This window comes from Hyperolius riggenbachi, chromosome 3, assembly GCF_040937935.1.
Source record: "Hyperolius riggenbachi isolate aHypRig1 chromosome 3, aHypRig1.pri, whole genome shotgun sequence".
Lineage (NCBI taxonomy): Eukaryota > Metazoa > Chordata > Amphibia > Anura > Hyperoliidae > Hyperolius > Hyperolius riggenbachi.
In genome coordinates, this window is record NC_090648.1 from 411,416,362 (window position 1) to 411,429,927 (window position 13,566).

A 13,566-nucleotide genomic window follows, 5' to 3' on the forward strand; every position below is an offset into this window, starting at 1 on the left:
TACCTCCATCATGTATATGACAAGCACAACCATTTCAATGCACAACAAGCTATAAACGGTGAATCTAAGTGATCTGTTTGTATAATGCTGGTAATACACGATGCGTTTTTTTGGCCGATTTTCCATCCGATTGATTTTCAATTAGTTTTTCCGCTCAATTATTTTATCTTTTCTTATCTATTTCCATTCACTTCTATGATAAATCGATATGAAAAACATTCAAAAATATGGTCACAGATCTTGTAGAGTGCGCTACCCTCTTCCATATACTACAGGTTAGATAGTTCCTACTATTTAGTCCTCATATATTGCATCCTCCTACGCTCAAAAGCGGGCGGAGCAAGGAAGGGAAGCGACCAACAGCAGGAGGAGACGTCCCCTGAGTCTTTTTAACTTTTACATGCGTTTTTTACTCTATGTTTGTGAGTATAATTCATCATTTTTACTGAATAAATTGAGTGGTTTTACACTATTGGAGGTTTTTTAGCCCTAGATTTTACTCGATTCTGTCTCAAGATATAAAATTGCTGGAGTAGCATACCATTGGCAAGCACTGTGGAGGTGTTTGCTGTACAAGCGAGGACAGCTGTCTGTGAGGGTGGGCAGCAGCAACAAAGGGTGAGCAGGAAACAATAGGTGTGGACTGCTGTGATAACCCAGTGTTGTAAGAAGTTGCTACACTATTATGTTTTATTGTTTTATTTGAGATTGAACACACAAAAGATCGGTGGAAGAGAGCCATTGTAACAACATAAGAGCAGTTGCTGTCTGTAAGATGGGGCAGCCTTGCAGCAAGGTGAGCGTGCCATTTGTTGGTCACTACAAAGGGTAGCAGAGGTGATCCCGCAATAGAACTTGCACTGCTGGGCCCCCTTAGGGTGATGGTCCCCGTGTGGAAATAGTACAAACAGATTGCACTATGTTGTCTTTTTTGTCTCTTTTCCTTTTTTGTTCCGTATGACCGATTTCCTTGGAGCACCCGGACAACCAGTGGCTTTTGAGCGGAGGAGGATGCAATATATGAGGACTAAATAGTAGGAACTATCTAACCTGTAGTATATGGAAGAGGGTAGCGCACTCTACAAGAACTGTGACTATATTTTTTGGACGTGCATGTAGCGTAACAAAGAGTTGCAGCAGGCCTATGTTTAGAGGGTATGGGGTGTAATAGGGGAGCGCAACTGCTAAATTGATATATTCAAAAATATGATTGGACATGTCAGAAATTATCTATCGAACCACCTATCTGCCGAAAAAAATTTATGGTGTATTCCCAGCATAACAAAGTGCATTCAGCAGAGTTCCTACAAGTTACTCTAAATGAGTACAAAGAATAATGTGACTTCACTTTGTGTTATTCATCAGCAGATAGAGCAGTTAATCAATGAGATTATGGGAGTATGGGATAAGAGACAGTCAGAAACATAAATTATTTCAACACAAAAACTCTGAATGAAGTATTCGGCATTTGTTGTGACACAGATGAGTCATGTATCAAAAAAGTTCTCATGTCCATCAGTCAAGTTTAGAGACATTTATTAAAGTGTACCTGAACTCTTGCACAGGAGAGACGGAAAACAAAGAGAAATTTACCCTCTGTGTGTTTACATAGAACAACCTGTCTAATTCTCCCTTATCTGTAATCTATGAGGAAGTATAATATGAGCTGTCAGCTCTTCTGAATGATGTGCTAACGTAAACACAGGAGGTTGACCCCTTCTGTGCTCCCAGCAAACCAGGAAGTAACCACCCTGCGGCATCTCTGTGGAAGTTCTGTAAGCTGTAAAGAAGAAACGTTTTTCTTGAAAGGTTATTATGCTGTTGCTTAACTTTTAGAGCGGAGAGGAAGTTTTGAGTTCAGGTTCGTTTTAACCATGAGTCCTGAGAATTCTAACAGTTCCTGCAATCATGAACCAACAACCACTTATGTGTCTCTTATAGTACTAAGAGTCCTGCAACAATTCAAGAGGACATTATTTTTTTTCTGAGAGCAAATGTTTTTGGGCTTATTTTGTAGCATTTTTTTTCTCTTAATAGACAACTAAAGTCAGTGGAATATGGAGGTTTTCCATATTATTACCTGTAAGCAAAAACATACACTTTGAAAATCTCCATGTTCCTGGGCACATGAGCTGTCAACATTGGACTCTTTTATTGTCAGTATCAGGATTATTGGGCTCATACAATGAATAAGATGTTACAGTGGTATTAGCTGGTAGAAAACACAATGAAGTGTATAATTATTTTGATAATGGTATCATAACGTCATCCTTTAAAGTTGGATGAAGCCCAAACGCTATCTATGGGCTTAAAGGATACCAAAGCTGGAAGCAATTATAAAAATTGGGGGAGCATGCATGTATGGAAAGCAGGCCTCATGCCCACCACTTTCCCTGTTCTCCTTCTTCCCCCTCCTTTGCATCCTCTTCCGGGATGGCGAGTCGCGCAGCAGTGACCAGGAGCACACTGTGCATGCACACAGCGTCACGTCTTCTTTTCTTCTTGGCTCCTTCCTTTCATCTTCAGTGCTACTGCCATATATGTGTCTGGTGCTTCCCACAATTCTGTCTTCCTTCACTCATGTCCTCCCATGTGATGCACACAACCCACCCTTTCCCTCCAAGCAATTGGTTCCTCACCCTTGCACCTGGTATGTTTGAGTTAGCCACTGGTGGATTTGGTGTAGAAAATGGCAGTGCAGCTGTACATTGTCCCGTACCGTACTATTTAGTACTTGCATCACTGGTTTTGTCATTGTTTTGGCATGTATTTCCAGTTGATTGCCTAACCTTCACCAATCCCGTAGATGACAAATCCCCTTCCTGATGCCAAACCTTCCCCTAACTTTAACCTTTTCCTGGCACCTTACCCTAATCTCCACTCTGATATTAAAGTCATACGGAAGCAAAGATTTAAAAAAAATTCATATTCTCCTATGGAGAGGGAAGGCTCTGGATCTTATAGAGCCTTTCCTGTCCTCGCTCAGTCCCCTCGTTTCAGCGCTGTCATCCCCTTTCCTGGTACTTCATCGACATGTGGAAGAATTCAGAAGCACTAGTGCTTCTTGAAGGTGTGTGGCTCTGTACTGTGCAGGCGTAAGCACGTACGAGTGCACACCTGCGCATGTGCAGTATAAAGCCTTCTGTGTTAGGAAGCTCTCGTGGCCAAGAGTACTTCCAAAGCCTCCCAATGGTAAATTTGAAGCAGTGACAATACTGGAATGCAGACACTGGAACAGTGTCAAGCTCAGGGATAGCTCTTTGACAGGGGTGTAATCTACAGGCAAGCAAAGGGGGTGGCAGAACGACGACACAGGGTGGCCCCCTACATGCCACATTGCAGCTATGGACTGCAGGCCCCATGGAATTAACAACTGTTGAGAGCTTTGGCAGCCACCAGAAAAGGCTCAGTGTGCTGCATTTGGCCCCTGAGATGGACTTTTGGCATGCCTTTTGTGTGAGATCCAGAGCCTTCCCTCTTCACAGGTAAGTATCTGACTTTTTTTTTAATTCGCTACAAATTTGCTTTAACCCCTCCTTGTTGCTAAACTTTAACCTCACCATTAACATTAACCCATTTCCTGTGCCTAAAACTGATACTGTAACCCTAACTACAGCTAAACTCTGTCTACCCTATTCTCTAACTCTAACCTATCTAATCTATACCTAACCGTAACTGATAATCACTTTCCATTCTCCATTTTATCTACAGCATTGAGTGTCCATTGCTTACTTCTGTAGCCACATTTTGTCTGCTGGAGTTTCTACATGGTGCTTATGACTGTTTCTCTGAAGGAGCTGCCTGTATGATCTGAGGATCTAGGGGTAATTCATAAATTATAATAATGTTTACTTGTCTCATTGAGTATAGCGGCGGTGAAATATTATTTATTTATGAGGAATATGAATAGGAACACTAAGTGTGCGTGTGCATATTTTCCTCACTTAAATTATTTTTGTGATGTGACTTCCAAGGTTATTGGGCTGAAGAAAGCTAAAATACAGTAGTCGGTGGTTTTACAGGCACTCAACTCACAAAAGGTTACTGGAAATTGTTGCTGTGTCATCAGTCTTCACAAGCAAGAGGTCCCATTGGGCATAATTTGCACATATGTGAGCACCACTTACAGAAACAAAACCAAAGTTATTCTTTAGAGTTATGAAGGGAAGTTGCAAAAGCATTCCAAATTGCTTCAATATGTCATGTCTACCTCTGTTCTTATATGCAATTTAGAGATCACTGTTAGCAGTCCTAAATTCGTTTTGACCTTGGCCTCCGGTTAAATTGAAATCTTGTCCATAATATTCCCAAGCGTTATAATGCTTAAATTGTACAACTTATGATAGTGTGTATTTGTTTAAAAGCAAAGCTGAAGTGAGAAAACTGATTTCAGGTTAGATAAATACCTATTTAGAGAGAAGGCTCTGGATACCATAGAACCTTACTGATCCTCAGTCTGTCACATCGTTCCAGTGCTGTCCCTCGATAAAATTCCTAGATGTCTGTATCTTCAGTAGTCCTTGGGCAGCCTTTAGAAGTACTTGAACCCCAGAGTGCTTCCATAAATGGGGACATCTGTACAATGCAGTTGCGAGCACAGACTCTCGTGTTTACAGTATGGATGCGCGCATCTTCAGAACTACTCAGGGATGTGAGTACTTCTGAAACTTGCCAAAGAAGTGCCTAATGGTATTTGACTAAGCAGGTTGAATAACTACAACAGGGGATGGTGCTGGAACAACGGGACAGACCAAGGATTGGTAAGACTCGATGGTATCCAGAGCCTTCCCTCTATATACAGTAGGTACATTACTAACCAGGAAACTCACTTCAGGTTCACTTTAAATGGAGTATAGAATATCCTGTGACTAGAGGGAAGAACATAATTAATATTGCATTGAGTGAAGAGCATATCAATAGGAGCGTATGAGGATGATTTACTAAAGATGGAGAATAGAACACTGATCTAACACTGGTAACCAGCATCTTTCTCCAAGATGGATGTTGGTGCTTGTGCTGATGCGAGCATGCATTCAAACCCGTTAGGGATTTGAATGCATTGTCCGAAAAGAAATACTGTCAGCACTAAATGTTTTTCACGAGTGCAAATTCCCGTTCCAATTTTTCATGCGAAAAAACAATGCAAATCACCCCAAGTGGAAATGAGCCCCTGGTGATCCAGCAGACCTGGACACATTTTTTTCAAAATTGTCTTCTTTTAGGTGGGAAAAGTTTGCAACCCTTCCCTGGATAATAATCATTACTTTATATTTACTTGTATTACTATCACCCGTCTATATTGTGCTGACTTCTGTTACAGGGCTTTAGAGAGTTATTCTGCATTATTCATGTCACCCACTGACCCTCATAATATTTTGAGCCATGTTTTACCATTTCTTTCTCCTCTAGTGGTATTTCCCCTCTTTGTTAACTGCCCCCTTTTTTCTAATTCTCTATTCCCCTCAAAGTGGTTAAAAAAAACACAAAGATGACAGAGGCGCTGAGCTTTGCACCAGACCTGTATGAGTACATGCTCCATTTTTATGTGCCTGGTGAAGCAAGAGATGCCTATACAATGTGGAGTACAAATAAATCCTTGTTGTTTTGAATATATACAGCAGTCTCTTTGTGTGTATGCGTGGGGGAGGTAAGTCCACCTATGCCTCCTCTTATTTTAATGTTTTTAGTAAATGTTATTCTTTTGGCGCCTCTGTCTGCATATACATGGTTAAAAAAACACTCCGGTAACAGACCCCTTCTATTTCAGTGCAAGTCATCTTTAGTGTATAGGTTGTACCCTATGGAAATTGTAGCCCAATGCTTTAGGAACCCAAGTCCTTTTCTCATGTATCAAGTCTTAAGCCATGCAAATATATACCACTACTGCCATTCATGTGAACAGACCCATAGAACTGAATGGGCAGCGATTTGACAAGCAGAATTATTCTGAAGTGCACTGGATCACTGGTGTAACAATAGGCCCTGCAGCCCCTGCTCCCGCGGGGGGTCCCGGGCCCCCCCTGGGGCCCGCTCGGGGCCGTTTTGTAGGGGCTGGAGGGGTGGCAGCATGAGGGGAAAGCCTTGGCCACAGTCGGCGGGGAGAGGGGAAGTTCCCCCCCTCTCCCTCACCTTGGGGATCTCCCCTCTGCGCTCCCCTCCAGCTAGTTCCTCCAGCTAGTTACAGTGTGGGCAGCGGACAGTGGCGGGCAGATACATACCTTCCGTGCGTTCCACCGCATAATCCTCGCACTAGCGGCTGACGTCACTTCCGGAAGTGACGTCACTTCCGGATGTGACGTCAGCCGCTAGAGCGAGGAGTATGCGGTGGAACGCATGGAAGAAGGTATGTATCTGCCCGCTGCCCACACTAACTAGCTGGAGGGGAGCGCAGAGGGGAGAGCCCCGAGGTGAGGGAGGGGGGGGGACTTCCCCTCTCCCCACCGACTGTGGCCAAAGCTTTCCCCTCATGCTGCCACCCCTCCAGCCCCCACAAAACGGCCACAAGCAGGCCCCAGGGAGGGGGGGCGCTCTGAAATTCTGCAGGGGGGCCTGGTGGGGCCTAGTTACGCCCCTGCACTGGATATAGTGTGAATGCACCCATAATCTAATCTATTATTTCATCTGGAAAGGTACCATGTTATAAGTAAAGAACAGTGTCTTATTTTTAGATCTCTTATGATATGAATGGCAGAATAATGCCACTTTATCAAAATCCATGTGATATATTACATAATAACAGCACATTGACAGAGGTACTGTTATTACAGAAAAGTATCACTTGCTACATTATCACTGTGCTATAAAGCACAGTGTCACACTAAAATGGTTTATTATTCTCTTTTATATATAAAGCAAAACCATACTTTGGTATGGTATATATATATATTAGTATGACACAGAAGGATGGGAGGGCCCTGCCCAATCTGGCCTCCAATCTAGGAGATATGTTATGTTGATAAATATATACAGTGGTGTGAAAAACTATTTGCTCCCTTCCTGATTTCTTATTCTTTTGGATGTTTGTCACACTTAAATGTTTCTGCTCATCAAAAACCGTTAACTATTAGTCAAAGATAAAATAATTTAACACAAAATGCAGTTTTAAATGATGGTTTTTTATTATTTAGTGAGAAAAAAAACTCAAAACCTACATGGCCCTGTGTGAAAAAGAAATTGCCCCCTGAACCTAATAACTGGTTGGGCCACCCTTAGCAGCAATAACTGCAATCAAGCGTTTGCGATAACTTGCAACGAGTCTTTTACAGCGCTCTGGAGGAATTTTGGCTCACTCATCTTTGCAGAATTGTTGTAATTCAGCTTTATTTGAGGGTTTTCTAGCACAAACCACCTTTTTAAGGTCATGCCACAACATCTCAATAGGATTCAGGTCAGGACTTTGACTAGGCCACTCCAAAGTCTTTATTTTTTTTTTCTTCAGCCATTCAGAGATGGATTTGCTGGCGTGTTTTGGGTCATTGTCCTGCTGCATCACCCAAGATCGCTTCAGCTTGAGTTGACGAACAGATGGCCGGACATTCTCCTTCAGGATTTTTTGGTAGGCAGTAGAATTCATGGTTCCAACTATCACAGCAAGCCTTCCAGGTCCTGAAGCAGCAAAACAACCCCAGACCATCACACTACCACCGCCATATTTTACTGTTGGTATGATGTTCTTTTGCTGAAATGCTGTGTTACTTCTACGCCAGATGTAACGGGACACGCACCTTCCAAAAAGTTCAACTTTTGTCTCGTCGGTCCACAAGGTATTTTCCCAAAAGTTTCGGCAATCATTGATATGTTTTTTTAGCAAAATTGAGACGAGCCTTAATGTTCTTTTTGCTTAAAAGTGGTTTGTGCCTTAGATATCTGCCATGCAGGCCGTTTTGCTCAGTCTCTTTCTTATGGTGGATTTGTGAACAATGACCTTAATTGAGGCAAGTGAGGCCTGCAGTTCTTTAGATGTTGTCCTGTATTCTTTTGTGGCCTCTTGGATGAGTTTTCTCTGCGCTCTTGGGGTAATTTTGGTCGGCTGGCCACTCCTGGGAAGGTTCATCACTGTTCCATGTTTTTGCCATTTGTGGATAATGGCTCTCACTCAGTGGCATAGCTACAAACCTCTGGGCCCCGATGCGGACTTTAGAACCGGGCCCCCCACCCCTAAACCCTGCCCCTTAGCATAGGCCACACCCCCAGGCCACCCCCATAAAGTGTTCCTCTTATGGCCTACCCCCCTGCTCCCTAAGGACGCTTCTTCCAAGGAGCCCCTGGGATAGGCAATACCCTCTCCCGCAACAACATCCCCCCCTTCCCCAGAAAGCATGCCTTTAAAATCACACACACACACTGATGCACATACACACACACACACACTCTGGCAGACAAATACACACACTATGGATACACACTCTGGCACACATTCACTCTGGCAAACATACACACAAACACACACACATTGTGGATACACACACTGGGACACACACACACTCTGGCAAACATACACACACACACACGCACACACACTTTGGATACACACTCTTCCATGCAGATACACATACTGGCACACACACTCTGATACATACATACTCACACTGTACACAGTTACACACACTCTGTCACCCACTTCCCTCCCCCCACCTCGAAGCAAAGAAGAAGCAAATACTTTACCCCATCAGCCAGCCTTTGAACTTAAAGGAATTGCAAGCAACGTAGTGGGCGGCAAGCACGTCTTCCATACACTTACTCTGGATGTTTCCTCAGCTCACTCGAGGAAGATGGGAGGAGCCAGGCCAGCCAAAGATCAGTGAAGGGCCAACTGGAGCCTAGAGGGGGGCGGTGCGGGAGGACAGGAGTGTGTGACATCATGATGAGACTCACTAAGGCAGCTGTGCAGGAGACCTGGAGAGGAGTGTGATTGTGACCGATAGTCACAATCACACTGAAGCAGCTGCTGCCGTCTGCAAAAAGCAACAAAGGAGATTGGGGAGGAGGAGTCTGGAGACAGTGAGTGACATGACTGCCGTGGGTGTCCGCAAAATTTTTTCCTGGGGGGCGGCAATAAAAGACAAGTGAAACTTGCGGCACGCAAAAAGTGGTCGTGGCAATGGACCACACTTTGCAGAGTACATAGTCATGTCACTGACGCTCACATTCTAATTCTTACCATAGCCCTAGTCTAATGTCCCAACATTGCTAAGTTCATGTAAATTTGGCTCCACCCACGCCCACACCCACTGCAGAAGATGTCAGTGCTATATAAACACATAATAATAATATGGTTGGGCATTAGACAATAATTATGGTTGGATTAGATTGTGGGGACAGTCAGTGACATGACTATGTACTCTGTAAAGTGCTGCAGAAGATGTCAGTGCTATATAAATACATAATATGGTACGACATTAGACTATGATAAGATTAGATCCTGAGCCCCTCTAAGGACAGTCAATGACATGACTATGTACTCTTTAACGAGCTGCAAAAGAGGTCAGAGCTATATAAATACATTATAACTCTAGCAGCCCAAGAAACCCAAAGTACAGGTCCAATGCAACTTTAAGGAAACCAGAGACAAGTAATTGGGCCTTCCCTGGGCCTTCCTGCAGCCCCATGGGCACGGATCGTTCCCACAACGCTATCCTCAGTCTTCTCCTGTTCAGCTGATTCCTGCAGTGCTAAAGAGATGCATAAAGAGCGCACTTCCTATTGCGTAGTCTGGCTGAACTAACAGGACCCCAAACCAGAGCTGAAGAAGACTGAGGACGGCGGCGTGGGAGTGATCCGTGCCCATGGGGCTGGAGGAAGTCCCATGTATGTATAAATCTTTTTTAATTGCTTGTTTCTGGTACATTTTAAAGGAAACCGGTAATTGCTTTTCAATAAAAAAAAGAAAGAAAAGTTTCACTTCCATGGGGCTTCTTTCAGCCCCTGCAGACCTCCTGTGCCCACGCCGTTACCATACGATCCTCCAGTTCCCCGCTGCTGCTCAGTTTCGACTGAGCCTGTAGCTGGCCACTGTGGGACCTTGGCCGTGCGCGTCCTTGTTCACGCTCCTGTCACCGGGACTCGGGATCGTTCTGAGCAGCTGCAGTACAAGGTTTTCACAGGATGCTCCCGTGACAGGAGCGCAAACGAGGATGCACCTGGTCAGGGCTGTGCAGGTAATGTCGACTTGCAAGTCGGCAAAAGTTAAACTGTGGTGGGGGACTGCAATATCGTTCCATGACAGCGCGGGCACAGGGCAGCTGCAGAGAGCTGACAGAAGCCCCAGGTTAGTGAAACTTTTTTTTAAGTCATTCATTACAGGTTTTCTTTAAGAGACAATATATGCTCAAAACTTTGAAAGTGCTCCCAAATTCACTGAAGAACAATAAATAAAACTCCCCATAGGTTATAAACTTCTTAAAAGATAAACTGCTAATTTTTCCAATACTCATAAACAAATGCCAGCGGATTACACAATTCAGTGTCAGTGACACAATATCTCCCTCCAACTACATCTAGCTACAGCCAATTCTCATCCTTACTAGCACCAACCCTTACCACTACAGGTAAAGTTTATCTCATCCCCATAGCCAGATCCTAGATCTCTCACCTGTCCCCCACAACTAAATCCCTCTGCACACAGAGATGTCCATCTCCCCCTCCCAGGCTACACATAAACTTATGCTAGGCCAGCTCTCCCCTTCCCACACATCCAGACACTTGCCTGACTTTGAGAAGCCATCACCCACACAGGCTGAATCTCACCTCCACTCAGTCTCCTGTCCTGTCCTGAATCCTGGAAGTCACAGCTTGACCTTGCTCTCATCCATCACCAGCAGCCTCCGTTATTTGTCTCAGGAAGAAGTGTCCAGAGATCAATCAATCCTATAAAGGGGAGATAAGAGCGTTGGACCTGCAGCTGGCTGCTGCACACATCTCCAGTCTCCTGGTCTCCTCAGGACAGGATCTCCTGTCAGCTCCTCTCTCTCCTCTCCCTCTCAGCTGTTTCCCGCCGAGCCACGCATTGCAGAGAGACGTCAAGTCAGCGTGTGCACTCCTGACGTCTTCCTTATTACCATTAAGAGGGGCCGGGCTAGAGCGGAGGGAGAAACAACAGTGTGGCGAACAGTAAGTTAAAAAAGAGTGGCTGCCTGCACTGCTTAGCCGTCACCTCAGCACACATGCATAGAAGGGGGGGAAACGACCGCCCGGGCCCCCCATCAAGGCTTCAGGAGCCGGGCCCAGTCGCACGTGCGACTGCTGCGACCTCGGGCCCTACGCCCATGCTCTCACTGTGGTTCGCTGGAGTCCCAAAGCTTTAGAAATGGCTTTATAACCTTTACCAGACTGATAGATCTCAATTACAGTACTTTTGTTCTCATTTGTTCCTGAATTTCTTTGGATCTTGGCATGATGTCTAGCGTTCGAGGTGCTTTTGGTCTACTTCTCTGTGTCAGATATCTCCTATTTAAGTGATTTCTTGATTGAAACAGGTGTGGCAGTAATCAGGCCTGAGGGTGACTACAGAAATTTAACTCAGGTTTGATTAACCACAGTTAAGTTATTTTTTAACAAGGGGGGCAATCACTTTTTCACACAGGGCCATGTAGATTTGGATTTTGTTTTCTCACTAAATCAGGGTTGCCAAGCGTCCGTCAAAAGACGGACTGTCCGTACAGAAGCTCTTAAAATAGAGTTGTCCGTACTGCCCGTATTTCCTGGGCAGTCGTCCGTCCAAAAGTGCATAAATTATGCCAATCCTCAGTCTCCCCTCAGCTGCCCTCTCCTGCCCGGGTGTCCCCTCCAATCAGCTAACCTCTTTTTGGAGCTGGTGACTCGCTGCCCAATAAGAGATGCAGGGAGCCGGCCCAGCCCACTCTGAGCAGAGCAGCGAGAGGAGTGTCACACGGGCGGCAGCCAGGTCGGAGCTGAGGTCGCAGCATAGAGACAGCACTCAGGCACACAGACACAGCCGCCGAGCCACGCAGCAGAGCCGAGCAGGAGCAGATCAGCAGCAGCCGACCGAGCACATGCCATCCCAGCTAACAAGTAAGGAAAAGACAGTCCCAGGCTCGCTGAACTCCATGGCAGCAGGCTCTGTAATAGCTTTCCCTCATCTCATGTTTCATTAGGGCTCGCTCCGGTCTGACAGCTGGCTGATTGTGACCACTGGCCACCAGGTCACAAAGTTCATTCATGCATCATGCCTGTATTCAGACAGCAGGCGATGCAGAGGGAAGGGACAGCTTCAGCTTACTGCACTGTAAGGTGAGGAGGGCAACGTAGTTCTTACATTCCTGAAAGTGTTTGTGTGACCTGAACAGGGCAGAAGGGAAGTATTTAGTAATGCACCCTGTATGTATTTAGAGAATTTAGCCTGTAATTCCTCTTCATTTGTGTCTATTTATGATTATTTAGTATTGCTGTAGCGTGACATCTTCTGCAGCACTGTAAAGAGTACATAGTCATGTCACTTAACCGTCCTCAGAGGAGCTCACACTCTAATCCCAACTGTAGGTATGTGTCCTCCATCGTGTATGTCAATACAATAGGCCAATTTTAGGGGAAGCCAATTTTTAGTTATCTGTATGTTTTTGGGGTGTAGAAGAAAACCAGAGTGTCTGGAGGAAACCCACGCAGTCACACTGAGATAATACAAACTCTGCCATGGCTGGGAATGGAACCAGGGACCCAGCGCTGCAACCACTACGCCACTATGCTGTCCACAAGTTGTAATTTGATCTCTCCCTATGTCACCTGACTGCCATGGCAGATAAGCTCATTTGAAACCACAGTATGTTAACAATATGTTTGCTTCCAATAAAGCAGGAAGTAGATACACTGCAGATGTATTGCAGGATCTGTATCAGCTGTAACAAAGAAATGTTTTTTCTTTAAAGGTTATTATGCTGCTGCTTATCTTTTAGAGCAGAGAGGAAGTTCTGAGTTCAGGTCTGCTTGAAAGGGAACCTAAAAAAAGCAAGAGTAACTTATCTGGGGCTTTTACTGGCCCCCTCCCTCCAGCCGCTCTGTGTCCGACTCAGTCCGCACGGTCACAAACAGATCCTCTGGTCCCCTGCAGCGCCCCACTTTTGGTTCCAGCGGGTAAATGGGCCACTGGGCCTGTGCAGCCAGACAGGGTCGCACAGGTGCAGTCAGTGACTATTAACTTGCTGAGTGCCGGAACTAAAAGTGAGGTGCTGCAGGGGACCAGAGGATCTGCCATCTTCTGCAGCACATTACAGAGTACATAGTCATGTCACTGACTGTCCTCAGAGGAGCACACAATCTAATCCTACCATAGTCATAGTGTAATGTCCCACCATATTATTATTATGTATTTATATAGCACTGATATCTCCTGCAGCACATTACAGAGTACATAGTCCTGTCACTGACTGTCCTCAGAGGAGCTCATAATCTAATCCTGTCATAGTCTAATGCCCTACCATATTATTATTATGTATTTATATAGTACGGACATCATGTTTCTTTTATCGGGAAACAAGCCTTCTCGGTTCAGGTGGGCTGTTTCACATGAGCCGTATGCAGTAATCACCTGCTCCAGCTACAGTATGTTTCTTT

General features: G+C 45.0%; 1 protein-coding gene across 4 annotated transcripts in view; it reads left to right on the top strand.

Moving 5' to 3' along the window:
• The window catches only part of P4HA2 (prolyl 4-hydroxylase subunit alpha 2), a 634,411-nt gene that overhangs the window by 263,770 nt on the left and 357,075 nt on the right, over nt 1-13,566 (top strand). The window contains exon 3 of one of the 4 annotated variants that reach the window (XM_068277451.1): nt 3,712-3,824. The exons of the other annotated variants lie outside the window; for them this stretch is intronic. The gene's annotated coding sequence lies outside the window, so the exon portion shown is untranslated. The remainder of the gene's footprint in view (nt 1-3,711; nt 3,825-13,566) is intronic. 4 annotated transcript variants of the gene reach the window in all.